General features: G+C 36.2%; 1 long non-coding RNA gene across 1 annotated transcript; it reads right to left on the bottom strand.

Annotated features, from left to right (window-relative positions):
• Positions 1-10,546: 10,546 nt before the first annotated feature.
• LOC132072943 (uncharacterized) lies at positions 10,547-23,078 on the bottom strand. Its single transcript, XR_009418443.1, has 2 exons — positions 23,016-23,078; positions 10,547-10,827 (listed from the first exon to the last, which is right to left on the bottom strand). It is a non-coding gene; the product is annotated as an uncharacterized LOC132072943 (long non-coding RNA).
• Positions 23,079-23,393: the final 315 nt, after the last annotated feature.

The raw sequence follows: 23,393 nt of genomic DNA, 5'->3' as shown, positions 1-23,393 counted from the left end.
CCCAGCCTACTCATCCTCTACCTCTTGTCTTAAATAGCTTATCTAGGAACCAGGTCTCATCAGACATTTGTGCAACACCTAGCACAATAGTGTAAGGACCCAACACAAATAGTGAACAAATAAAATATGGATGCTGTTCATGTCTTTAGTCATACTCAGGGGTGATAGAAGGTCAATATAAAATCTAATTTCCACCTGAATTGCTCCTTTAAAAAAAAAAAATCTACTTTAATAGTACTAAGATTTTATGCTCAATTTTAAAGTTACAGATGAAAGTATTCCAATTTAATTCCATATTGACCCTTAAATTCATGGTCCTTGTAAAAGAAAAGGATTTTTAAACCATGCTTTAATCTTTCAGTGGGGGTTTTGAGATCTGAAACCATCCTTGCTGTCAATAGGTGTAATTAAAAAAAGAAAAAGATTGTGGAAAGTGGAATCATCTAGGTTTTCTTGATGAAGAAAGCAAAATAAGGACCCTTGATCTGATATACCTTAGTTAGCAGTTTTATTTGGAAGTGTGATTGGTTTTGTGGGTTAAATTGTCAGTAGAATGTATTTGGCTATGGAGTAATTTTTTAATTTTTTTTGTCTTTCAGGCTGAACTTGCTCAGGAAAGAAAATCCTTTGGAATGTCCATTTTCTGAATCTTCTGACAAAATGTAATTTAAAAAAAAAAATATGTACCCACACAAGCATATATAACGTGTACACACATGCACACACATGTACATGCATACACTCTTGGACATTTGGATTCATTACAGGCCAGGGGATTGTGTGGAGCATGAGTTTTTTGGGATTTTTTTTGGTGCTAATAAACCAGGAATGTTGAGGAGGTTTTGGCCCCAAGCCACTGCCCATTTGTCAGTGCAGCAGTCTCACCCTAGTGAGGCACACCATGTCTGCAAATGAGGAACTGCAGGGCTCCCAGCTGCCCAAAAGCAATAATCCTGAGCTAACTGCACCTCCCAGGAGCTTTCCTGCAGCTTCAGCCCCATACTATGGTTATATTGGCTTTCTGCCATGTGTCACCACCTGCATACTGACAAATGGCGTGCCCCTCTTTTTATATAGCAAGTTGTGTTTTTCACCTCTTTGGGAGGTGGTGGCCCTACTTGCTCTGTCTTCTTCTTAACTGGGACATTTTTTCCAGACAATAGGGACTGTAGAGTATCAAGAGACTTGACTTGAAGAGGCAAGTGACCAAATTAAGCTCAAAGACTTCAAAGTTGAGTGTCCTGATTTGTTTAAGAATTGAAGAGTGAGGAGAGAGTCTATATTTCATAGAATCCTAGAATCATTTGGGTTAGAAAAGATCTTTAAGTGTAAAGATTCCAACTGTAAACCCAACATGGCTAAGTCGACCACTAAACCATGTCCCTGAGAGCCACATCTACACATTTTATATATAACTCCAGGGATGGAAACTGCAAAAGATGTGGAAAAGTTTCAGCCTAAAAATTGTAACCCAAGGTAATATAAAAATAATATTTCTAAAGGAAATGCCTGTATAAATTCAGTTTAATAATGTTTCTATGATTTCAATCAACTCATGATTTGGATTGACTGTTAACTTTTTTTTTTAAACTATCTGAATCTTTAGCAATAAATAAATGAATCTATTTTTGGCAGTTATGTTCCAGAATTGCAAATCAGAGTAGCAAAGTGACTCATTCACCTTTCAGCATGTTCTGCTTAAAATCCATAGCTGTTTGCATACAGTTTTGCAGACTTTAGCTTTTTTAGCTTTCTGTATGTTTGTCATTATAGAATATTATATGGAAGCAAGCCTTTCAACTATAGGAAAGCTCCAAGATGGAATTTACAACAGGCTAGGGTATATTTAGTATTATGCACTAAAACTGCTGAAGACTGAAAAAAGCTCTTCATGTTTATTATTATCACCACACAGTATAAATCACTAAGAAGTGTTATAATGATTAGATCTATAAGGCTACAAAATGTTGGGATGATTACTATGAGGTAAAAAATCAATAATATCCAGCTGTAAAGATAAATTTCCTGTCTCTTGTATTAATTGCCATCATAGAACTCTGCAGTCTATATCATGAGAACTTTAGCAAGCAAAAGCATCAGAAATTGCATCCATAAAAAGAAACAAAAGTTTATGCTTTATGTAGTCTCCTACATGTAATTACATTTTTATATCCCTGATTCACGTACTTGAGACCATTGTACTTCTAGTGGTTTTTTTTTGTTCTTGTTTATAGATTCCCAGTGAACAGAAACTAAAAAGATACTGAAGATTATTATGTTGTGTGAGGATTTTGTAAAGGGATGTCTCTAATGGAAATATTGGGCTGTTTTTAACTAGGCAAAGGGCTAAGCACTATAATCAGCTTTTATTCCCAAACCTGCTGGGGAATAAAGCAAGATCCCACAATAGATACAAAAGAGTTTTCATATTTTCAGTGTCTCAGCTGGAAACCCAGCCAAGTAACACAGAAAAGCAATTATACCTTTTTTTATTGAAACATTCAGGCGATTTCATCTTGTATTGGTTTTTATTAAAAAAACCCATATGCTCATAGAACGTCGATGCTTATAGATCAATGGAGTTTTAAATCAGAAAGTTAATGTCTCTGCAGGTGAGAATGGGTCCAGTGGCACACCAAGTATGTGCCCAGCTGCATGTTAAGAATGTGCAGCTGATGGACACATAGTTCACAACAGCAGTGTAGACAGAAATGGTCTTCATTTTACTATCAAGACACTGTAAATATCTTTTGTGGATTAGAACAAAAATAGCCAAGGACTAAAAATTTTCCAGCTACTATCTCAGTAATGTATAAGTTAAGTTGGTTTTGTTATACTTCAAAAAGTACTGACCCAGTGAATTGTCAGCAAATAACAACTGTTGATACAAACCTTCCCCTGGTGGAGGCAATTTCTGTTTCTTATAAAATATTGCTGTTTGTTGCTGTCACCTACTGAACCCAAATGCCAGACTGTGACGCTAAGTGTCATGAGGTGTCTAGTTCAGGATAACTCTCTGTACAGGGGACATGAACTCCTGATCTGACACAGATTTCTTCTAGACTACACAAGCAGAAGTTATTATTCTGCACCAGTTCATGTCTTGGCAGCAGTCATCCATTCTGACTCTCCAAACTCTCGTAGGCATCATCTGTAGAGTTGATACTTGAATTTTCTTCACCTCTTGGGGTAAGGATCCTGAGTACTTTACAGAGCAACAGCCCAACAGCCTCTTTTGACTTTGCTTAAGCTATTCTACTGACTACTCCTACATAAAGCAGGACAGAAGTAGTTTTCTAGCTCTGAGTTCATGTTACTCTCTCACATTGGTCAGAATTTCACCCTTCCTAAACACAATTGTCACTTATCTTTATGAATAGTTTCTGACATGTACAGCACATCTAAACAATGTCCAAATATAATCTGAAAGAGGAGTAGTTTGCTCAAGTCAAGTTTGTGTTAGGGACCATGCTGATATTTAGCTGGTGTGGATATTTGTGAGCTGTGGTCTGTTTACTAGTGTATAGCAACAAAAGCCTCTGTTCTGCTGCTGTTTAAGTAAATCTGTGAATGGGCACCTATGTGGTCCTGCTCCAAAGTGCTTAAATAATTAAGATATAAGCATAGCCCCAGAGACCTCAGCTGGACAAAACCTCTATGTATTGGTCCCCACGCAACTTTTTCTGTGCAGAGCATGTCTCACCACAGTTATTGAAGAGGATTAGCTTGTCCTTCCATGGGCAGTGAAGGAAAGAGAAACTTTAGCCTCAAAAAAATTTAGTGATGGGAAAATCCTGTATCAGCAAAACTTAGTGAAAACACAACTGCATTATCCTAGATGGCATTAATTCAGATATTACAGTGAGGGCAGAGCAAAAAAATTCATATCAACTTTGCCTCTCTTAGCACAGCTCTGAAAGTCAAAACAAGTTAACAGTCCCTCATTGCAAGGACCAGGGGAAAAGAAAAAAAATTAAAATGTAGGCTTTCTATATTTGCTCTACAAAAAGTGCCAGTAAAGACACTGGTATTCTAAGAAGGTCTCCTCAGTGAACAATGTGTTAGTTCTGGTTCCTGGCCCCCAAGGGCATCCTGTCACCTGGCCAAATGATGCAATTGCCTTGGGACAGGGAAACTGTTGATAAAGTTTGCACAGCAGTGCTAGCTATGAGAGTGCAGAAGGCACAAAATGATTTCTTCAGGGTGGTGAACCAGGCAAGGTTCATCAAGGGTCATCTGTGGATGGTGTCCTGTACCCCATTGTGCTTCTTAATCATAGAATAAATTAAAGTGCTTCCATTGTCTAATTACTGGAAGACAATTAGAAACAATTAAAATTATATATAATATTATCCTTATTTGGCTTGCTTATTTCAATGATTAACATATTTTTAGGCATTTTTTAAGCAATTAAAAGGAATCAATAAGGTAAGGAAAAGTGGTTAATTTTGGCCTCTACAATGAAACTCCTTAGTAGCATAAACGAAGAAAGATGACAAATCTAATGTGGAGGTCTCTTTTTCTGCCCTTTTCCAATAGATCATTGGTCAGCTGGTCTCCCGTTTACTTTGTTTTAAAACTGATATATACAAGAAACAAGTATATATGTTTGGGTATGTCTACCTTAAAAAAACAAGCTGTAGCTCACAGAAGCTTATAAATTAAAAAACAGTGCTGATGGGAACAGAACAGAGATAATGTGGACAATAGTAAAGCCAGAAATAAGATGTGAGAACTTCAATTATAGACATCTCTATTTTGTGCTGTGTGTCCTTTAACCCTTGCTCAATCTTCCTGGCACCAAAGGTGGTTGCAGGAGAGTAATAGAAGCAGAAGTAGCAGCAGGTGGTGTGATCCTCACACCGTGTGCTGGAAATTGCCTAAATGAAGCTCTGGGCGTTTTGTTCAATAGCAGCAGCTCCCAGGTTTGAAGTGAGGTGGACAACAAGTTGAAGAATGCAAGTCTAAAAAATTTTGTGCTCCTTATGAATGGTAAATTAGCAATATGAAAAAAAAAACAAACCAAACCTGATAAAACTCAAAGAACTGTGTTTGGGAAGAATTTTCTTTGCCTTCCTTGCTCCAACACTTTGACATTTTGCACTAAATTGAAATGACAAAACAAGCAATTTTTTATATTTAAGTAGTTTTATTTGCTTACTCTTTGGGGATTTTTTTGCTTTTTCTTTTTGTCTTTGGACTAGTTACCTAACTATTTCTATAAGGTAGGATAACAGATGTTAAATATGCAGGAAGGAAATTCACCATCAGAACCTGCAGGTACTCCCTGCTTAGGAAATAAAACAACACAGCATCATTCCTGGAAGACAACTACTCCTCTATAATAGATTACAATTTAGTATGCAAAGTGTGCTTTTTTCTCATTGATCCGTAGTGAATTAAATACCAGACTCAAAGCAAAGCTTGGGGCCTGTTCTGAAAGTAGGCTGATTTTTCTTGTATGTCAGTGCTGTAGCTGGGAGTCTTCTAGAGAAAGTCAGCTTTTGCTTTAAATGCTTATAGATGACATTTCCTTAGAAAATTAGGAGAATGTTCATTCTCAAGAAAGAGCATTTTAATTTGCTGAATTTTTCCCTCTTCCCCTTTAATAACTTTATGTGGCACATACTATTTATTTATGTGGAATGCCAAATGAAAATTGTACTTCTCGGTGCTATATTGTGCTATACTGATTTTTGTGTAAATAAGGTTGTGGTTAAAATTGTCTAGTCAAAGATATTTTAAATTTTACAAATAAAATTTAAAGGTAATTTCAACTTGGACTAGCATTAAAACAAATTTAGAAAAGGAAAATTTAGAGGCAAGGCCTTATAATACCTTGAAAACCTTATTTCTTGTCCTAGATTAACAAGACATAATAACAGCTTGTCTGCACTTGTAAATGACAGAGATGGTCCTTTAAATAAGGCAATCAAAAAAGTGATTTTTGCAGGTGTCTTCCAGCTCCACTTGCTTGGATTTAGCTGCACAGAGTTATTTTGAGAATTTGCATTTAGTGTTTATCATAATAAAATTAATGAGCTTTAAAGAAGTAGTATCAGTGAGGTTTTTTTATAGGGTCTTAAATATCCACTTCCAGTTTATATAGGGGTTCATGCTTGATCTTTAATTCAACTGGAAGATAGAGGCAATATGGCAATATTTTGCAATACTTGCCAAAATCAAATAAACTAGAATGACACAGATGTCAAAGGACAAATTATTCTGATTTTGGTAGAGATAAGTATTTTGGTATTGATATCTCCACCATTCCCAGGCAGTGGACGTAGGTTCATGTGTATGTTAGCCATAATCACACAGACTTCACAAAGCATTGTACGTGGTCCATATGGACACCATGTGAGTGCTTTTTGTCCCCACACAATGATCACCTACCATAAGATAACTTACATTTAGTTTCCTCTCGAGTACATGAAATGTTGACAAAGGGAACAGCATGTGCTGAACATTAATTGGCACCAGACAAACTCATTATTCTCTGAAAGATATTGTTCATCAATAGGGAACCATCTGCATTGTATTTACATAAGTAACCGTTGGTTTCTCTTTTAATACCATGCTGGATCTTTGACAAAATAGCGAGATGTTCCTAATACAACCACTTTGATTGAACATTCAGTTGAACAAACCAGGCAGTAAAGATGTACGACTGTGAGTTAATTTTCTGGTGGTCAAATGAATTTCTGTCAAAAACAGTTTGGAAAAAAAAAGTAGTAAAACCTAAGAACGTTTGCTTTGGTGAAGTGAGGAGTCCTTCTAGGTCAGAAACACGTCCCTGGTTCTGACAAATATATATTTAAGAAAGAATATAAGACGAAGGCAGTCCCTCTGCCAGCTTTTGATATTTGAACACTTAGAGGTTTCTTTAAAAAAAGATGAGAGCTATGATACTCTATTTGATAGCCCATGATGTTGTTTTGTCTGCATGTGCTTTTTGACATGAATGTGAACATAGTCTTTAGGTTTTTTCAGTTTTCTAGAAAATTCTTTTACTTTATATAATTTTCTCCAACTGCAACTACATCTACTGCTGTATTATTTAGGAGCAAAATGCCCTTGTGCCCTAGTCTTAGGGATCTTATTGTGTGAACTTGAAAAATGCTCATTTAAATGTTGTCTAGTTGGATTCAGTCCTACCCTTCCCTCTATTGCTGGTATTCCAAAGTCACCCACAACTCCTTATCTAGATAACTTATGAAGTATTCCACTCTTTCCTCATGAAGGTGAATCTTTGCCTGGTCTTTTCTGGCATCAGAAGCCCATCTACTTAACTCTACATCTACTCTCAGTTTGGAATTGCAAGTGGGGATATCTCAGCTACAATTTGTATAGCTTGATAGTAGAGAATTCTTCTTAGTAAGTGTGCTTAATTTTGTTTTCATCTAAAAAGATCCGTTAATAATAAATTCTAAAATGTAACCTTCTATTTCTGAACCTTGACAATTTATTGAAACTGAGAAAAGAATTCATCACCCCATTTTTAGAATAGGAAAGGCCTCTTTTTTAATGGGCTTATTATGGACAATTTCTATTTTAAGGTCATGTCAGACATGGTGTAAATCATATAGGAAGGTCATGTTGACATTTATTGACATCCTAGTTCATTGGACCATTGGAAAAAATTCTTATGAATGAAAAATTATTCCACAATTGGCTAGTACCTTTTGTTTTTCTCAAATGAACTATACATGACATCTAGTGTTCAATTCTATTGATTAGTTAAAACTTTTTTAGAGAGTTCACTTTACTGTTAAAAAATTAGTAAATGCTATATAGTTCATTGGTTCCTGTCAATTTTTACAAAATATCCTGATTTTTCCTGAGGGGAAAATGTCTGAATACCCTTTGAAGTACTTTACTTTTATTGCCCTGGTGCTCAAAAAAACCAATCATAATTAATTTTTTTTAAGAAAGAGCTATAGAGAAAAGTGAAAAGTCCCTGTCAATCTGCATTACTTAGTGTGACTGTACAGTGCTAATGAAACAAATTAGATACTACAAATATTACAGATACAATAATGAGCTACATGGCAGAGTTCACACTGAAAAAAGCCCATAATTTAATTAGCAGTGTGGGTACACCAACTACACTTGATAGGCTTGGCATGCTTACATTTGCCTACTATTAAATGCATGGTTTTTCATTTAGTACTAGTGAGAAACTTAATTGTGAGTGGAATCTTTTCCTCCTGGTTTAATGGGATCTGGTCAGACATCTTGTGTGGTTCACACTGCAGCTGCACAATGAACTTTGCTGAACAAAAATACAGAAATAGGCATAGGAAGCAGAGGTATGGTTGTTTGTAGTGCCATATTACAAAGTTTTATTGTGGTGGTGGAACTACAGCTTTGCAGAAGTTCCTGATTTCACTTTTCATCTCTAATATCTGAGTTTCTAAGCAAAATAGCACCTATTCCACAGCATTTCCATAGAGTTTAACAGGAAAAGTAGCTTACCACTATTTCATTTAAATTTGGTATGCTAATAAAAAATAACTAACACAACAGATTTCAGAGTTCAGGTACATCCTTTTGAAACCAAATAAATGCAAGGTGATCTTGAGGGCTGTGTTTTGGCCTCACACACACACACCTTAGAGTCACAACACGTTAATGTAATACTGTACCTTGTCTCCAGTCTTCGTACAGACATTATGGAAAGAAGTATTTTGTCCTAGACTTGCAGGAACAATGACAACGTGTAGGAGATGTTCTTTAATTAGGTCATAACTTTGTCAGTCTAACTCCCCTGGGGATCACCTCCCAGTGCTGATAAGAGTATAAGTCTTTGTTTCAGTACTGCACGTTTCCATCTCCTAGCAGGTGGGGGTGGGCAGCTGTCATTCTTCACCACTCCAAACCCAATTTCAGGTCTTTATTTTGACCCCTACAGTCTTCTCATCTATAAAGGTTAAGAGGTGAGAAAAAAAAAGGTCATTATTTCATTTTCCTGTGTGAAGTGAGAAGTGTTGCTGCATACTGTTACCTTTGCCTGAATATGAATGAGCAGTTGGAAAGAATTGTTGCTTTAAACCCAGACTTGCCTGCTTTAATGCATGTAATTAAATAATGAATATAAACTATTTATGAGAATCAAACTACTACAAAAATGCAGGGCTTTCTTACTCAGGGTGGATTATAGATGCTGATTTCCGCTGCTCTCCATTACTTCTTTGATGCTGTTGAAATTACCTTTGATAGGAGTACTGATGATAAAAGTTTTTTGCAAAAATTTTAATGAAGTCTAAGGATCAGAGCATTCAAGACTTTAAATTATCCTTATAAATTTCTTCTCCCATACAACTGTTTTTCAGAAAATTTAATGCAAGTCAAAATGTCTAATCCTAAAGAAATTAAAGGGTCCTATTCCTTCTTAAATGACACTAGAAGGCAAACATCTGGTTGAGATTTTGAAGGGATTTTTCTTACTGCAAAATATTAGTGTAAGCAATCTTCAAAAAGCTCACTGTTGGAATAAAGATAGGAAAAATATTTTTGTGGCCATATCTACTCTCACTTTTGAACTTGCTTTTTTGCTAGTGCATGTATTTCTATGTGTGGAAAGGAAATGAGGTGTGGGCACTGAGAAACATTTATTTGTGGGAGAGTAGAAAAATAAATTTATTTATGCAATGTGAATCTGAGGGGCAGAAGTCTTGGAGATCTTTTGCAAACAAGGAGGATGGTATGATGGTATCTGCTTTTGGTGGTGTTCATGAGAAGCTGTGTTGCTGGTTTTTTTATTTATATCACAAAGCAAAACTGGGTTGTATTAAAACATAATTTTAGTTTGACTGGTACAGGCTTCTGTATAAATGGTGAGTTTTAATAATGCCTCTTTTCTCCTTGAAGCATGTAAAAAGAGTATAAAATCATAAAATAGAGCAATTGATCAAAATGTTACATTCTGATTCTGTTGGGTCATATTTTGTCCTGGTGTTCTTGTGAATTCTTTATCAAGCAACTGAGTTTGAAGAACATAACAGGCATTTTCAAAATGGGATTTGTTTTTCCTTCAGCCACTATAATTGCTGAAGAATATCAATACAGACTTGATAAATGATTCCCTATTTACAATATGCATTGAGTAGACCAGGCTGCTCAATGCCCCATCCAATGTGCCCTTGAGGACTTCAGGGATGTGACATCCACACCTTCTCTGGGCCACCTGTTCCAGTGCCTCACCACCCACAAAACAAATATCTTCTTCCTCCTAATACCTGGTCTAAACTTACTCTCTTTTGGTTGGAATTCATCCCCCCCTGGTCCTGTCACTACATGAATTTGTAAAAAATCCCCTCTCCATCTTTCTTGTAACTCAGAATCATCTTGACTATCAGTTGTGAAGGTGTTTTTATGAACGGATTACAAGAGTAGGATGTGTATGTACAAGATGTTCACAAATTAATTTTATCAGTCATGGAGCAGTGTAGTGGGTGGACAGCTGAGGCACTGCTAATTTTACATTCAAGCTCAAAGTTTATACTGGAGAACATTTATGGCCTGAGAAATTTTCACCGATAGCTTTCAAACATGCTTGGAGTTTATTTATCAACAGTGGTATTTGAACAAACAGCTCAGAAGAGTAAGTGCTGCCCTTGCTGCTTGGATATGAAGTCTTGTGCTGGCTAAGCTGATTCTTTATCAGGAAGCAAGGGCATGCTGCTGTCTTCTAATCCTGCTGACACTTCAAAGCCAGCCTGGTGTGTCCTTCCTGAGAGCAGAGAAACAGGAGAAGGAGTTTTGCTGTATCACTTCCATTTCCAAGGATGTATATTTGTGTTAACTGCCTTCTTCTATTTTCTCCTAAGAGGAAGAATAAGAGTTTATTCTACATAGGGAGGAGGAACCTGCATAGCTCACTCCAAATCTTTTTTACTAAATAATAGTAAAAAAAGAAAGTCAACAGAAATGTGCTTTCATTTCATTACCTTTTTCTCCTTACTTGTAGTGCAGTAGAAAGCTCAGAAGCAAAGAGAAATCCCAGTGCCTCTACCTACTGATTACATATCACAGTGAAGGTTTAGATACAGCAGTGCTCTGCTGCCCTGGCAGAGCTCTTGTGGATTCTGCAGCATGAAAAATAAGGCCACTGACACTCTTTCAATCTCTTTAAGGGCCTCTGTCCTAAAATTTTCCACAGGCTATTTTCCTGTTGCTATCTGGAAGAGGCCAGTCTTTTATCATACATATGTTGTCTTCTTCTTGGGAGAACCTTGGTAGCTGTAAAATTTTGAAAAAAGGGGTATTTAATCTATGCAGCTCAAGTAGGATTGGAGATGAAAGATCTAAATGTAGTTTAAGCAACATGTCTTCTACACCTGGCATTTTAGGAGAGAAATGATAATACAAGTTAGGCCTGAGGCCTCAAAACCTTTGGAAAACATTTTAAAATGTATTTTTTCTTTTGCAAAGTGAAAAAGCAATGAAGTGAATCTGCTGTTTTCTATTTCTGGAGATAGCTGATAGCAAGAATAGCTGGTGCATTCCCTTTCTGCAGTAGTATCTCCCCACAATACCTTATCCTTGTCTTTGTCCCTCCTTTCCATTAAAGTCCAGCTTCCCTTTTTCTCATAAGATTGTTGCCCATCTTTATCCCTTTTCCTTTCAGGAAATTCAACATCCCCTTCTTCCGTCTTTCCTGATACAATAGCACCCAGTCAGTTTTTCCTCCCTCCACATAACGTGTACCAGCTGAAGCTGAAATTCATGGCTGCCAGAAGTCATGAATTTTGTCAACTGTGATTAGATGGATGTATTTTCTTATCAGAGGGGTTTTTTTTTTTGGGACATAGCTCAGGGCAGGTCAAACAGTGTTCAATGTCTCTCAGGGGCTGGGAGATAAATGCTTTGCTTTTGAGATCATGTGTAGTAAACTTACGTAGGCCTGTGCTAGACTGAAGGGTAACTGATGTACAGAGACATACAGGGCTGAAAGGTGGATACCCATCCCTTTGTTGGGAAAAAAAGGGAAATTAGTAAGACAGATGGAACTAAGCATGGGTGGAGACAGTCTTTACTCAGAGAAACTGGAACTGAGAAGATCCTACTGAGATGTTGGAAATTTGGAGTAAGGTACAAGTTCTCAGAGTTGCACAGTGCCAAAGGGCAAATGTTAAGCTTTGTAATTTTTTTGATCCCTGTTCATCCTCATACACTTTTGGTTAAGGACAGCACTGCAAAACATTTACCACTGAGAGTGTTTTGCCAACAGCTAAATAAATTTGATAAATTTGCAAACAGTTTACAACGAAGCAACCATAATAATTACCAGGCATGCTTTTCTACTGACTGCATCCCATATTAGCAATAGAATATCCAGAATATATTACTGTAATCTCTTTGAAATGAAATGTTTTGAAAGTTTTAATGATGTTTTAGCATGTAGATGTTTTAATGTGTATTGTAGCCTGATACCGAGATTGCATTGATGCCCTTTGAAGACAAAATTTTATTACTAACATTCTTGAATATCTCTAGGATTTATTTTGAGAGTAAATGGGTATTTTTCAATTTGACACCAGAATCCTCTCATTTTTCGATGTATAAATATTAATTCAAACAAAAGTAGTACTGAGTACACACTTTAGGAGTTGCAGTAGTCCAAGCAAAAGAAATTGTGCACTTGCACACACAAACTAAGGACCTTGCTTTTTGTTGCCTGTCAAATGTAAGGACATTGCAAGTTTTAAATAGTGGGTCTGCTACAGCTGTAGGAACATTTGTTTTCATCTGTTGCTGCCTTTGCCACACTCACATCAGAGATTTTTGGCAAATATATTTCTATTAAAAATTTGCAGACAGCTAACTGTCCATTAGATTGTTCCTGTTCCTCAGATATGCTGACTTTGCTGGGCCCTCTGCAAAAGGCATCACTAGGGATTTTGAGGTAGACTCAGAATATTCTTCCTTCCAATAAAAGGGAGTATGTGTCCAGCTGTGTGTCTGGCTTCTTGAGCGTCAGGCTGATTATTTAACTTAATTTTAATGTATGATCAAGTTCCTTATGGGGGTTAGAGACTTTCAGAGTTCATATTTCAGTCCAGATAAACACAACTAATGAAACAGAAAACATTTTAAAAATAATGTTTGTTTTGTTTTGGTTTATTTTCAGGAGGAGCAGAAATCTAATTACCTTACCCTCTGCTCCCATTCTTGCACAATGGAACAGTTGGAATGGTAATTCTTTTTGTCCAAAAAAAGAGCTGACCTGTCACTTACTGCACATTAAGGATTGCTTAGGACCTCTGCTCCAGTCATGTTCGAATAATGTAATGCTCATTCTTGTTATAAACCTAAAGTTATTGGAAGGCTATTTTGCCAACCTCTGGACACTGCAATGATCTCCATGGGCCTGATTATGAGATTCTGAACTTGTACCAGTCAGAAACAAACCTTACTCAGCATTTTTGCAATGCATTCAAGGAATACTGAAAGGGCTTTAATAGAAAAACTTACTTTCTTCTGTTAGATTGAAGAAAAGAGAGAATTCTTTTTAGACAGTGCCGTTCAGACAAGGACTGAGTGATTTCCAGCAATTTCCTGTATATGTAAACTTATGAATATTTTCAGCCTAAAATGTGCTCTACAAAACTATATACATTTACACAAAATAACCTGGTACTTGAGCTCTGTAAAACTGCTATTTTTAAAAAGAGGTATCATTTGTGAGGAAGATGGAATTGGCAGTTTACCCACAGAAGAGCCTACTCTGTGTCTGTCAGGCAGGTGAAATCTGATATACTGCTATGACTTAATATATTTTATTTTTAATTTTATTTTTATTCCCCATAATCTGAGGGGGCAGCTTAAAAACATCAAGATGGAGGCTTTCCTAATATTTTCTTGAATTTATTTGCATCATCTGAATGAGTATCTTGCTTAAAACCAACAAGCTTCTTGGTCCAATATAATTATTAAAATCCTGTTTATGGGCAAAAAGGCACATATAAAGGGAGATTTATTGTTAGTAAAAATGAAATCTTAGCAGTCAATTAAAGAATAATTGCTAATCAAATTGTTAGCCAAAGTTATTTGTAATTTTTGCAAGAAAAAATCTAAGGGAAATAAATCAATTAAAATTGTTATGCATATCAGTTTCTATCCCTCATCATGGAGTTATGCCCCATATTCACCTGCTGCTTTGGTCACTGAATAAAAAATGCTGTTCATGTTACCAGTTTCCCCTTTTTCAGTGTAGGACCCACCTGGAGTAATTTTAAATGCTTGCTGGTGGGCTTTCACATCTTTACTCTTTCTTCAGAGGTGTGCAGCTACATGCTACACCTGAACTTACTATGAATGGCATGATGGTGCCATTTATATTTTTTAGATACTATGTGTTCATTCTCCTTGTTAATTCTAAAAATAGGTTTGTCCAGCTCCAGTTTATGTTTCTGTTAATTCACCGCTGGCAAATTGGTTGTAGTCATGAGGTTTCCAGTGCAAACCATGTCCCACTTCTTATCACCTTAATTCCATTTTGCTAGATAAATTGCTAGGTAAATGTCTCACCAGCCTAAAGCAATGTTTTTAAGTCAAGTAAGGCTGAAAAAAAATGCTCAGTTGAAATTCTTATAATTAGTTGCCATTTTTAACCTAATTTTTACTAACTGCCAGAACAGCTGGCTTTGTTTAAAGTCAAATCTCTTTGAGCTGGCTGCTCAGCAAAACCAACAATTTTTATAGGATTATTACTATGCAAGAAAATATGAAAAAGAAACAACAACCAAACCTTTTGTTTTGACAATTTTTCCCCTATTGTTTTGTCTGTTGCATGAACGAAATGCAGTTTCAGAGCAAGAAGCAATTTGGCCTTCTCTCTGAGGGACAGTTTGCTGAAATTATTTTGGCCTGAATTCTTTCTTTTCTAGAATATACTCATTTATCTGGGCTTAGATGTCTGCAGAGATACCTATTCCTTTTGTTTACCTCCTCTTTTCTGCAACCATTATGACATGGCTTGGTTTCGAGAACTGTGCCAATTACAAAAAATAATTCAAAAGCCACCTTAATAACAGTAAAACATCTGTTTAACTGTTATTTACAACTGATTGCTTTTGGTTGGTAACTTAGAAGAAAATATAAAATGAGGTTTACCAATAACTAGGTAGGATCTTTATTTTTCAAAGAAGCAAGGAGTCAAATAGCAGGAAAGAGTAAGAGATAAATAGGAAAGATAGGAAGGGAGGAGCTCTTGTTTATCTTCATGTGTAGAGGTGATGTTTAGTTTCCCTTTCCCTTTAGTTTTATCAGTATGCCTTTTGGCTTTAAAGAAAGTCATATGGTTTGTGTGCTAAAATCTCAAGTGTCATTTTAAACTGGAATATATTTCCATGCCATTCAAAGTCCGAAGCTATTCTGATATGTTTAACTTGTTCTTTATAGAAAAACTATGGCAATTTTTTTAATTATGAGAAGGGTCTGATGATTGGCCCAGACACACTTATTAGAAAAGTGTTTTCATTTGCTATCAAAGCTCTCATCTCCTCAGCCTGAGAAAATCTAAAATCTCAACTCTGTTTTCAGCTCATATAACCTGTATAGATAATTTATCTCAAAAATTTGTAATTTAATACCATAGTTGTAAGTCAAAAATGACTCTGTGTTTTGCTACCAGAAATCTGGGTACAAGAGAGCAGCCCTGAGGACCATGTCTGCTGTAGGCCTTGGATTTTGATGCATTTTTGTGATGCTCTGATACCGTGTGTTACAGAAGGACAGGCAAAAATTGGAATGGAGGAAAAAAGCTATTACTTCAATTTTTTTCTAGTCCATTGGAAATTTAAAAAGAACTTTCTCTTAAGACAGGTAGACCTCACTCCAGAGGAAAAGTTTGAAAGAAATGCTATCAGACAGTCCTATTGAATGAGGCATTTTGTTTCAGTTCTGCAGGAATGATGAAGTGGCAGGAGAATTCTGTTCAATCTCACACCAGAAATGTACTTTCAGACTTACACCTATATTCCTTGCTAGGCAAAATTTTCACCAAATACAAGAAAAAAATCCTTTGTCCATGACAGCAGTCAGGAAGATTAAAACCCAGTAGTAATGACAGCCTGGTTAATGGCCATTGCTCAGTGGAGGAGGTATCAAATCAAATCAATCAAATCAAATCATGGGGGGTGCTGCTGAGCAAAACAACATGAATGTGATACTTGCAATTACCCTTCTACATTTCATCTAGACTTACAGCCCACTGCAGTAAACCTTTTACAGTAGCTTTTTTGCTCTTTGAAAAAGGCCTCTATGCTTCTTATTTCAGTATAAACTCTAACTTGGGTATTTTAAAGGACTCTTCAGTTGTGTAAAGGGGAATAATTTAGAAAATGTCTTTTTTTGCTGTGGTCCCATTTACTCTCTATGTTTCGACTGTGACACACAAGAATAAAACATAATCTTCTGTATAATAAAATTTTGTAATAAATAAATTAATCTTATTAGAGTAATAAACGGAAAGAAATTATTTCTTTTATAATGATTTTATAGCACTGATTTTATATATTGGATTAGATGCTATAACTCCTCAGCAAAGATTTTTTAACTCCTGATTAAGAGTTATGTGGAAAAGCATTCATGTAGTTAATGATAAACAAATCTATTCAGGAGGACAGAATGTTTATAGCTAATTTATCAGTGACCTGCAACACAGTGTAAAGATTAGTTATTAGTGATGTGCAATGTACAGGAAACAAGCACAACTATTTTTAGATTCTTATTAATTTGCTGTGATTATAAACCTGTGCCTCTTCTGTAGCTACTGAAGACATATTTTATAGTGTGACTGAGCATTGTTTTTACACTCTCTACTCTCTGTTTTTAATTATAGTACCCTCACGTGAGTGTATCTGGAATTAGAGCACTGTAGCTGTAGGCCAGCAATAGCTTAATTGTTCAAGATCCTACATAAAATAATTGTTGCTTGTGATGAGCTTTCTTTAGCAAAGATTGCATTTTCAGATTGAAGGAAGCAGGAAGTAAATGAGAGGATGCTAAAAATAATTATAATACAGAGTCAGAAGTTTTCTAAATTAAGTTGCTGAAGGCTATTTAAAATCACTCATATGCTTTTCCATTTAACACTGCCCTTCTCGTAACATCCATTTGACTAAATCAATGCTGGCATATATCTTATGGTGCCTTAAGATTTTCAATATCCAGGACAGACATTTCAGACTACTGATTTTGGTCCTGAAAATGAACACATATGTAATTATTTGGAATTACTTAACACATTTAGTTCTTAAAATTGCTGAAATCAGGAAAGCAATCAGTTATCACAAAAATTTAAAATTTAACAGAAATATCTAAAAGCCTTTTCAAAATATTTATTTGCTCAACAGCAATAAAACCAGATATTTGCTAAACAGCTTGATATCTGCATTTTGCCTGTCCTGATAGAAGCCATAATATTTACAAAACAATTTTTAAGGCAGGCATCATATTACACCTACTGAACATTTTGACACTTCAGGCAACACCTGGCATTACAAGATATTTATAAAGCATATATTATAATGTTTAACCTCCTATGAAAAGGAGGTTAAAACTGCACTGCATAAATAGCAATCACTATTTATATTGTTTGGAAGTAATAAAATATATGATTCATCACATACTGAACATGTAAATGAGGTTTTATCTTGGTAATTATGACTGAGAAATGTGTCAAGGGCATTTTTGTTAACAAAATTACTGAATGCCAGGTTTTTGAAGGTCTCTTAATCTTTTCAGTTAAAAAATATTGCTTCTAATAACTTTGATTATTTGCTGTGAGCCTGTTCTCTTCATTGTCTGAAAAGTTAATTGATTAAAATTACTCATTTTTGTAGCCTTGTGATCAGCATACCTGGCTGTGGATGCAGGTGTTAAAGCATGTAGCAGAAGACACACTTGTATTTCTGGTCTTCCCTAAAAGTAGCATGAACTCCTTTCCCTCCTTGCTGAAAGCTGTGCATGAGTTAGAGGGAATGCAACACATACACTAACTAAATTCCACTAAAGAACTACTCACTCTTTGGAGAATGCAATTATTAAATACTGTTTATACAGAAATGTTTTGGAAGACCAAGGCAGTGGCTGTTTCGGGTTAGAGGAAGTTTGCTGACTACAAATCTGATACTGGTTTTCCATTTGAGTGCTCAGGTTCTTGTGCACAAAGTCCAAACAGAGCAAGAGAGGAACCCCCAGCCATTGGAGCTGCAGAGTAAATTGGCAAGCCAAACCAGAAAAATGGGAAGAAAAACCACAAGATTGTTAGTTTGAAGATATTGCATAAACTTATTTTTTGAAAAGTATGAAAAGTAAGAAATTAATATCTTTTTTACTATTTGGAAAAGAGAAAGAACTGATTGTCACCTAATTTCTTATTCTATCAAATATAAAAGTGAGCAAAAGGAGGGGAAATGTGCAGACAAAGGAAAAGGCACTCCTTATTGCAGAAATCTAGCATTCATCTCACATAAAGCCCTTGCCAAAACTCCTTATGCAACCATTTATGTGAGCACACTCAACTAAAGTAAAATTCAGCATCAGTGGCTTCACTGCTTTTCCCACCATGATCTATTAATCTTTCTTCTCTGAAGTGCTTTACTGCTTTATCTAAGGGAATGAATTTGTCACTGACACTTCCTCAGATGGCTGCCAGTTCCTTTTTCACACCGACCACTTCGATAGCAGTTGTCTTTTGGGTGAATGCTGTGTCCAGCTAGCTGAAATGTCACCCATTGCTTCCTCCTCTACCCTGCATTCTGCTTCTCACAATTCTGAGTTCATTTCCTAGGTTTTCATTCTTTCAGCTATATTTATCGCAAAGTTTTCTCTCCTATCACAACTTTCTGCAAGGTCAGGTTGGCCCATTCAACTAAATATCAAGATTTCATTTTTTTTTCCCATTTTTCTTTATTCTTCTTGGTTCTTGCTATCCAAATCTATTGTAATGAGCAATAAAACAAATTAATATTTCTTCAATCAAGTCTGTTTTTCCTTTGATGCTGACCTACAAGTCTTCATCTTGATCCATGGGCCTTTTTACATTTTTTCTTCCCCTATTTTTTTGAAGATGGGAAACAAGAAAGTGGCTGTGGGAGTGTCTGTCTGCAAGTCAAGGTTATCCATCACATGTGCATAAGCCTTGTAATCTTCCAGATACGTCTATTGCCTTTCAACTTGGTTGAAAATGCAGCACAAGTGCTGTTGAAATGGAAGCATGGCTGGATTCAACTTCTCAGCACTTTATAGGTGGAAAGATTGTTGATTGAGTTCTAAGTCCAAGTCCGACATTGAGTCTTCTCTTCCTTAGTCGTGTCATTTGCCTTCAACAAAATTGCCAGTTTTCAGGGCTCACACTGTGCTTCACGAAGCTTCATTATATGCTACTTGCAATACTTTACTATGTAAGAATAAAAATCCATCACAAAATTCCCCTGAAATTTGTTTGGCTTGTATTATACAACACACCTCCACTGCTATAAACATGGAAGGACCCTGATTTACTAACACAGCTGAATAAAACACTGCTCTTAAATTTTAAGGATTTTTTTTTCTGAATAAGAAAAGAGTTAAAATTGTCCTAGAGATGCATGAGCTACAGAAATTTTCCTGTGCTTTTCTTCCTATTGATTTGGATTTCTGACCAAATGCAGCAAAGGCACTGGAAGGGCTTCTGTCAGCTGAAGAAGCCGAGGATGAAGATCTTATGGGGGATTTGGATTTCATAAGCGTATGAACGCTTGAGTGGGCATTGTTAATTATGGATTAAAGTGACTTGAAATTAGTTTCAGTGTAAAGTATTTTGCCAGATAGAACCTCATGATCTTGGAAAACGTGAGTGCTTATTCTTTTCAGATGATGGGAAAGGCCAGAAAAGTCTAGGTGCCAAACATGCAGGTTGCATATGACAAGCCCCTTATGCTAAATGTTATTTTAAAACCTGCAACATTTATCACGCTGCTTGAAAAGAATATTTTTTGTTGCTCTCCTCTGAGGAATAGCTCTCCACATTATACAGCTGCAAGGTCTTATGATTAACTTTAAGCACTATAAACTTGCAGCAGGACTAGCATTTATGTAGCTAAATTTAGCTATCGTGCTGCTGTTGGTTGCTGATAAGCTAAAATTACATCCTTTTGGTTTGTCTGCCATTTAAAAAATATTTTAGAGGATTATTAAGTTCATAATCAGAATTATCACTGTCTCTCCACACTGAATTTAGGTCCTGTGGCTGACATGTGATTTCATATTTGTCTATCTTTGTTTTTACAGACATATGCTTCATAAATTTAACTCAATGAATTACTGTAAAAAAGAGTGACAAAAAGCATTCTATTTTTTGAAATTGTAAAAGCTTCTTCAGCATATTTTGTCAGAATAATGGAAAAATATGACAGAATATTATTAATTGTCCAGCAATCCCCACCATATGGAAAATGGTAGCAATAGTTCCTATGATATTTTCTGGATGGCTGCTTATCTTCTCTGTATAAATTAATAATGTCTTTGATAAATACGTGCAAAGAGTTTTCTTGGGCAGAGAATTTCTGGAGCATGAAACCTGTTTTTACATCTAAACAACTTGCCAATGATGGGCTCATCTTCTTTTCTTATTCTCCCATTCCTGTCTATCCCTTTTAGACATTTTCATAAATGTAACGCCCTAAGAAATCTCTAGTAAATCATATGCCTTTCCATTGTTTACTGAGCTAAAAGGAGTCAGCAGCAGATGTCCTAGAGGTCAGCTGTTTGGTGTTTCTTTTGTGACCCGTTTGTTTGTCCCTGATAGCAGACCATGCTGCAGGGACAAGCGATGAACCTGTGAACTCCTTAAGATTACTGGGCAGATGTTACAGTCCACTATAGAATCTCTGGGATACTGCAGCATTGTCCATGTCCTCTTCATCTCAGTGAACAGCCCCAGTTTGTGGAACTTTTGAAGTGGAAACACTTAGGTGACAAATTTTTGTCTTCCTGCCACATAGTATGCCTAAGGTGGGATGGCAAAATGAGGCTACAGCCTCTTAGGCAAAACACTCTTGCCTGAATTTCCAACTCTTCAGACTAGAATTAAGGCATGCTAATATTTTCACATAGCAAAAGATCAAAAGATTGTGTAAGATTTTCAAATCTTAAAGGAGAAGAGTAAGGTCCGTTTACATGGGCGATTTCCAGGCTAGATTTCACAGCAGACAGGATTTACTCACAGCAGCTGTGTGCTGCCTTTCAACCTAGTGCCATAGAATCTGTATTGACTCTTTTGAGGTGCAAGAATGGAAAATATCCATGCTTAAGATATTTCTAAAAGCATCTGAGATTCTACTTAGCTTTGATTTGCAAGACTGTAAAATGACTTTTCAGTTTTAGAGATTCTGAACAGGTCTAAATTAAGAGGATGATTTATTTAACACATTTATACTAGCAATAGTTCTTGGTTATAAGCAGACAGTAGATTAAGTTACCACTAATAAAAGTTCTAGGCTGAAAAAGGACAAGTAAATTACTTCTGGTAAAGAAATAAATTCAGATTTAGCATTTTTTTACCTCTGGAAAATAAAGCAGATTAATACTTGTCATAGCTAATGTGGAATTTCTCAAGATATTCCAAATCATAAAACAGTCTAGCACAGGAGTCCCCTGACAATACTCTGCTCCCAAGTCCTGCCTTGAATGTGGGGATAGATTTCACTGGAAAACAATTCTCTCTTTTGTATTTTAGAAACATTTAGGTAAGTAAATAAGCTTTTGGGTCTCATCTTCACTAAATAGAATCATGTTGATGCTTTGGCATGAATATATCTGAGGTCTGCCTAGCAGAACCATATGTTTTCAATCCTAATTTGAGGATCTTTGATAGAATTTGTAATAAATGCAGGTATCTTGAACAATTTTCTTGTCTTAGAAAAATCTTATTTGAAAGCTGTTTGAAGATATGATAATGACCAGTAAATATTACCTGGACACTGTAAAGAGTTTAAAGTATCAGAATGATCTTCTCATTGTCTGTGCTTGGTTTGTGTTAAGTGGAATGTGTAAGTGTATGTGGCCTTTATAGGGAGAAATATATATTTTTAATATATGCTGAATACCTGCTGTTTGCTGCCACTGCTTTTTATCTCCAAGCTGTCTTTCTCTATCCTTAACTCAGCTGACTAGAGAACGGTAAGCTCTGAATATTTTATAGTCACATCTTTTAAGAAAGCATAAGAAGGCTCCACAAATTATTTGGCTACAATTTCTGTCAAGGTATCTATGTCTTCCAGTTATTTTGGTCATCTACCTTATTTTTGTCACACTGGAAATTAGGAAAAATATATCTCAGTATGTGGGCAACTTCTTTATTTTTTTTTGTAAAGTCTTCATAAGTAAGAGTCCTTTTCCCTATCATATGGTGTAAGGGAGCAGACCCTAATTAGGTGAGGTGAAAGATATTTGCCTTGATCTATAAAGGCACTCAGAGACACAGCCAAGAGGCAGTGGTCATCAGTGTGAGGAATATATACAAAACGTTAATTAATTTTGGATCAAAATATAGCTGAAGTATGCTAGCTCTGATTTGACTTCACATACATCAGAAATTTAAAACCATCTGGATTTGAAGCAAGACCTTCAGTCTTTCTGCACTTATTCACTAAAAAGCTTAAGGAGCACCAAGCAAACAGTGCTGTGTTTGGTGGTTAGCCTGAGGCCCAGCTGCCACTCCTGATGCCTCAGTGATTTTGTGCTTTTCAGAAAGTTTTGAAAAAGGATTTTTGATTTCCTTATGGCTTTCTGTTCTTTTGGAAGAGAGAACTGGGTAACATGAAGTCCATCTAACACATACTCTATACTAGCAAGTTCAATATGCCCAGGTGTATTCCTGATTAAAGGAAATGTCCTGCACATATGGTAGTATTTGTATCAACCACCAAAATGGACAGACTACTGATGAGCTGTTGTCATTATAGTACAAGAGTTCTATTATCAGTACATTGCAAGGGTTCCATATTGCTAGAGTTTTGTACCTCCTTGATGTTTCTTGTAGGCAGAACCTCTAGGCACTGACTCTTCATTATCCTTGCAGTAGCCAACCAGCTCCAGTCCCCTCAACCAACCAACCCACTCTTTTATAACACTCTTCTTATTGGCTACAGCTGTGCCCTGTTAACATCAGGCCTGCTCCTAAGCCTTAATAATTTACCCAGCTGCAACTCTTTAGGGGGTAAGATTACTTTCTATACTACCTTTATTTACTTATATTCTATCCCCCTACAGTGAGCTGCTCACGTGCTGAACCATGACCCTCTGGAGGAGTGTGAGTTGGCCCAGGCCAAAAGCTTACCAGGGGCTGTTGACTGCAGCCAGTTCAACACAGCCTGTGGAGCATGTGCAGGGGCACAGTG

This window comes from Ammospiza nelsoni, chromosome 5 (genome assembly GCF_027579445.1).
Source record: "Ammospiza nelsoni isolate bAmmNel1 chromosome 5, bAmmNel1.pri, whole genome shotgun sequence".
Classification (NCBI taxonomy): Eukaryota; Metazoa; Chordata; class Aves; order Passeriformes; family Passerellidae; genus Ammospiza; species Ammospiza nelsoni.
This window is presented reverse-complemented; position numbering and strand designations above follow the sequence as displayed.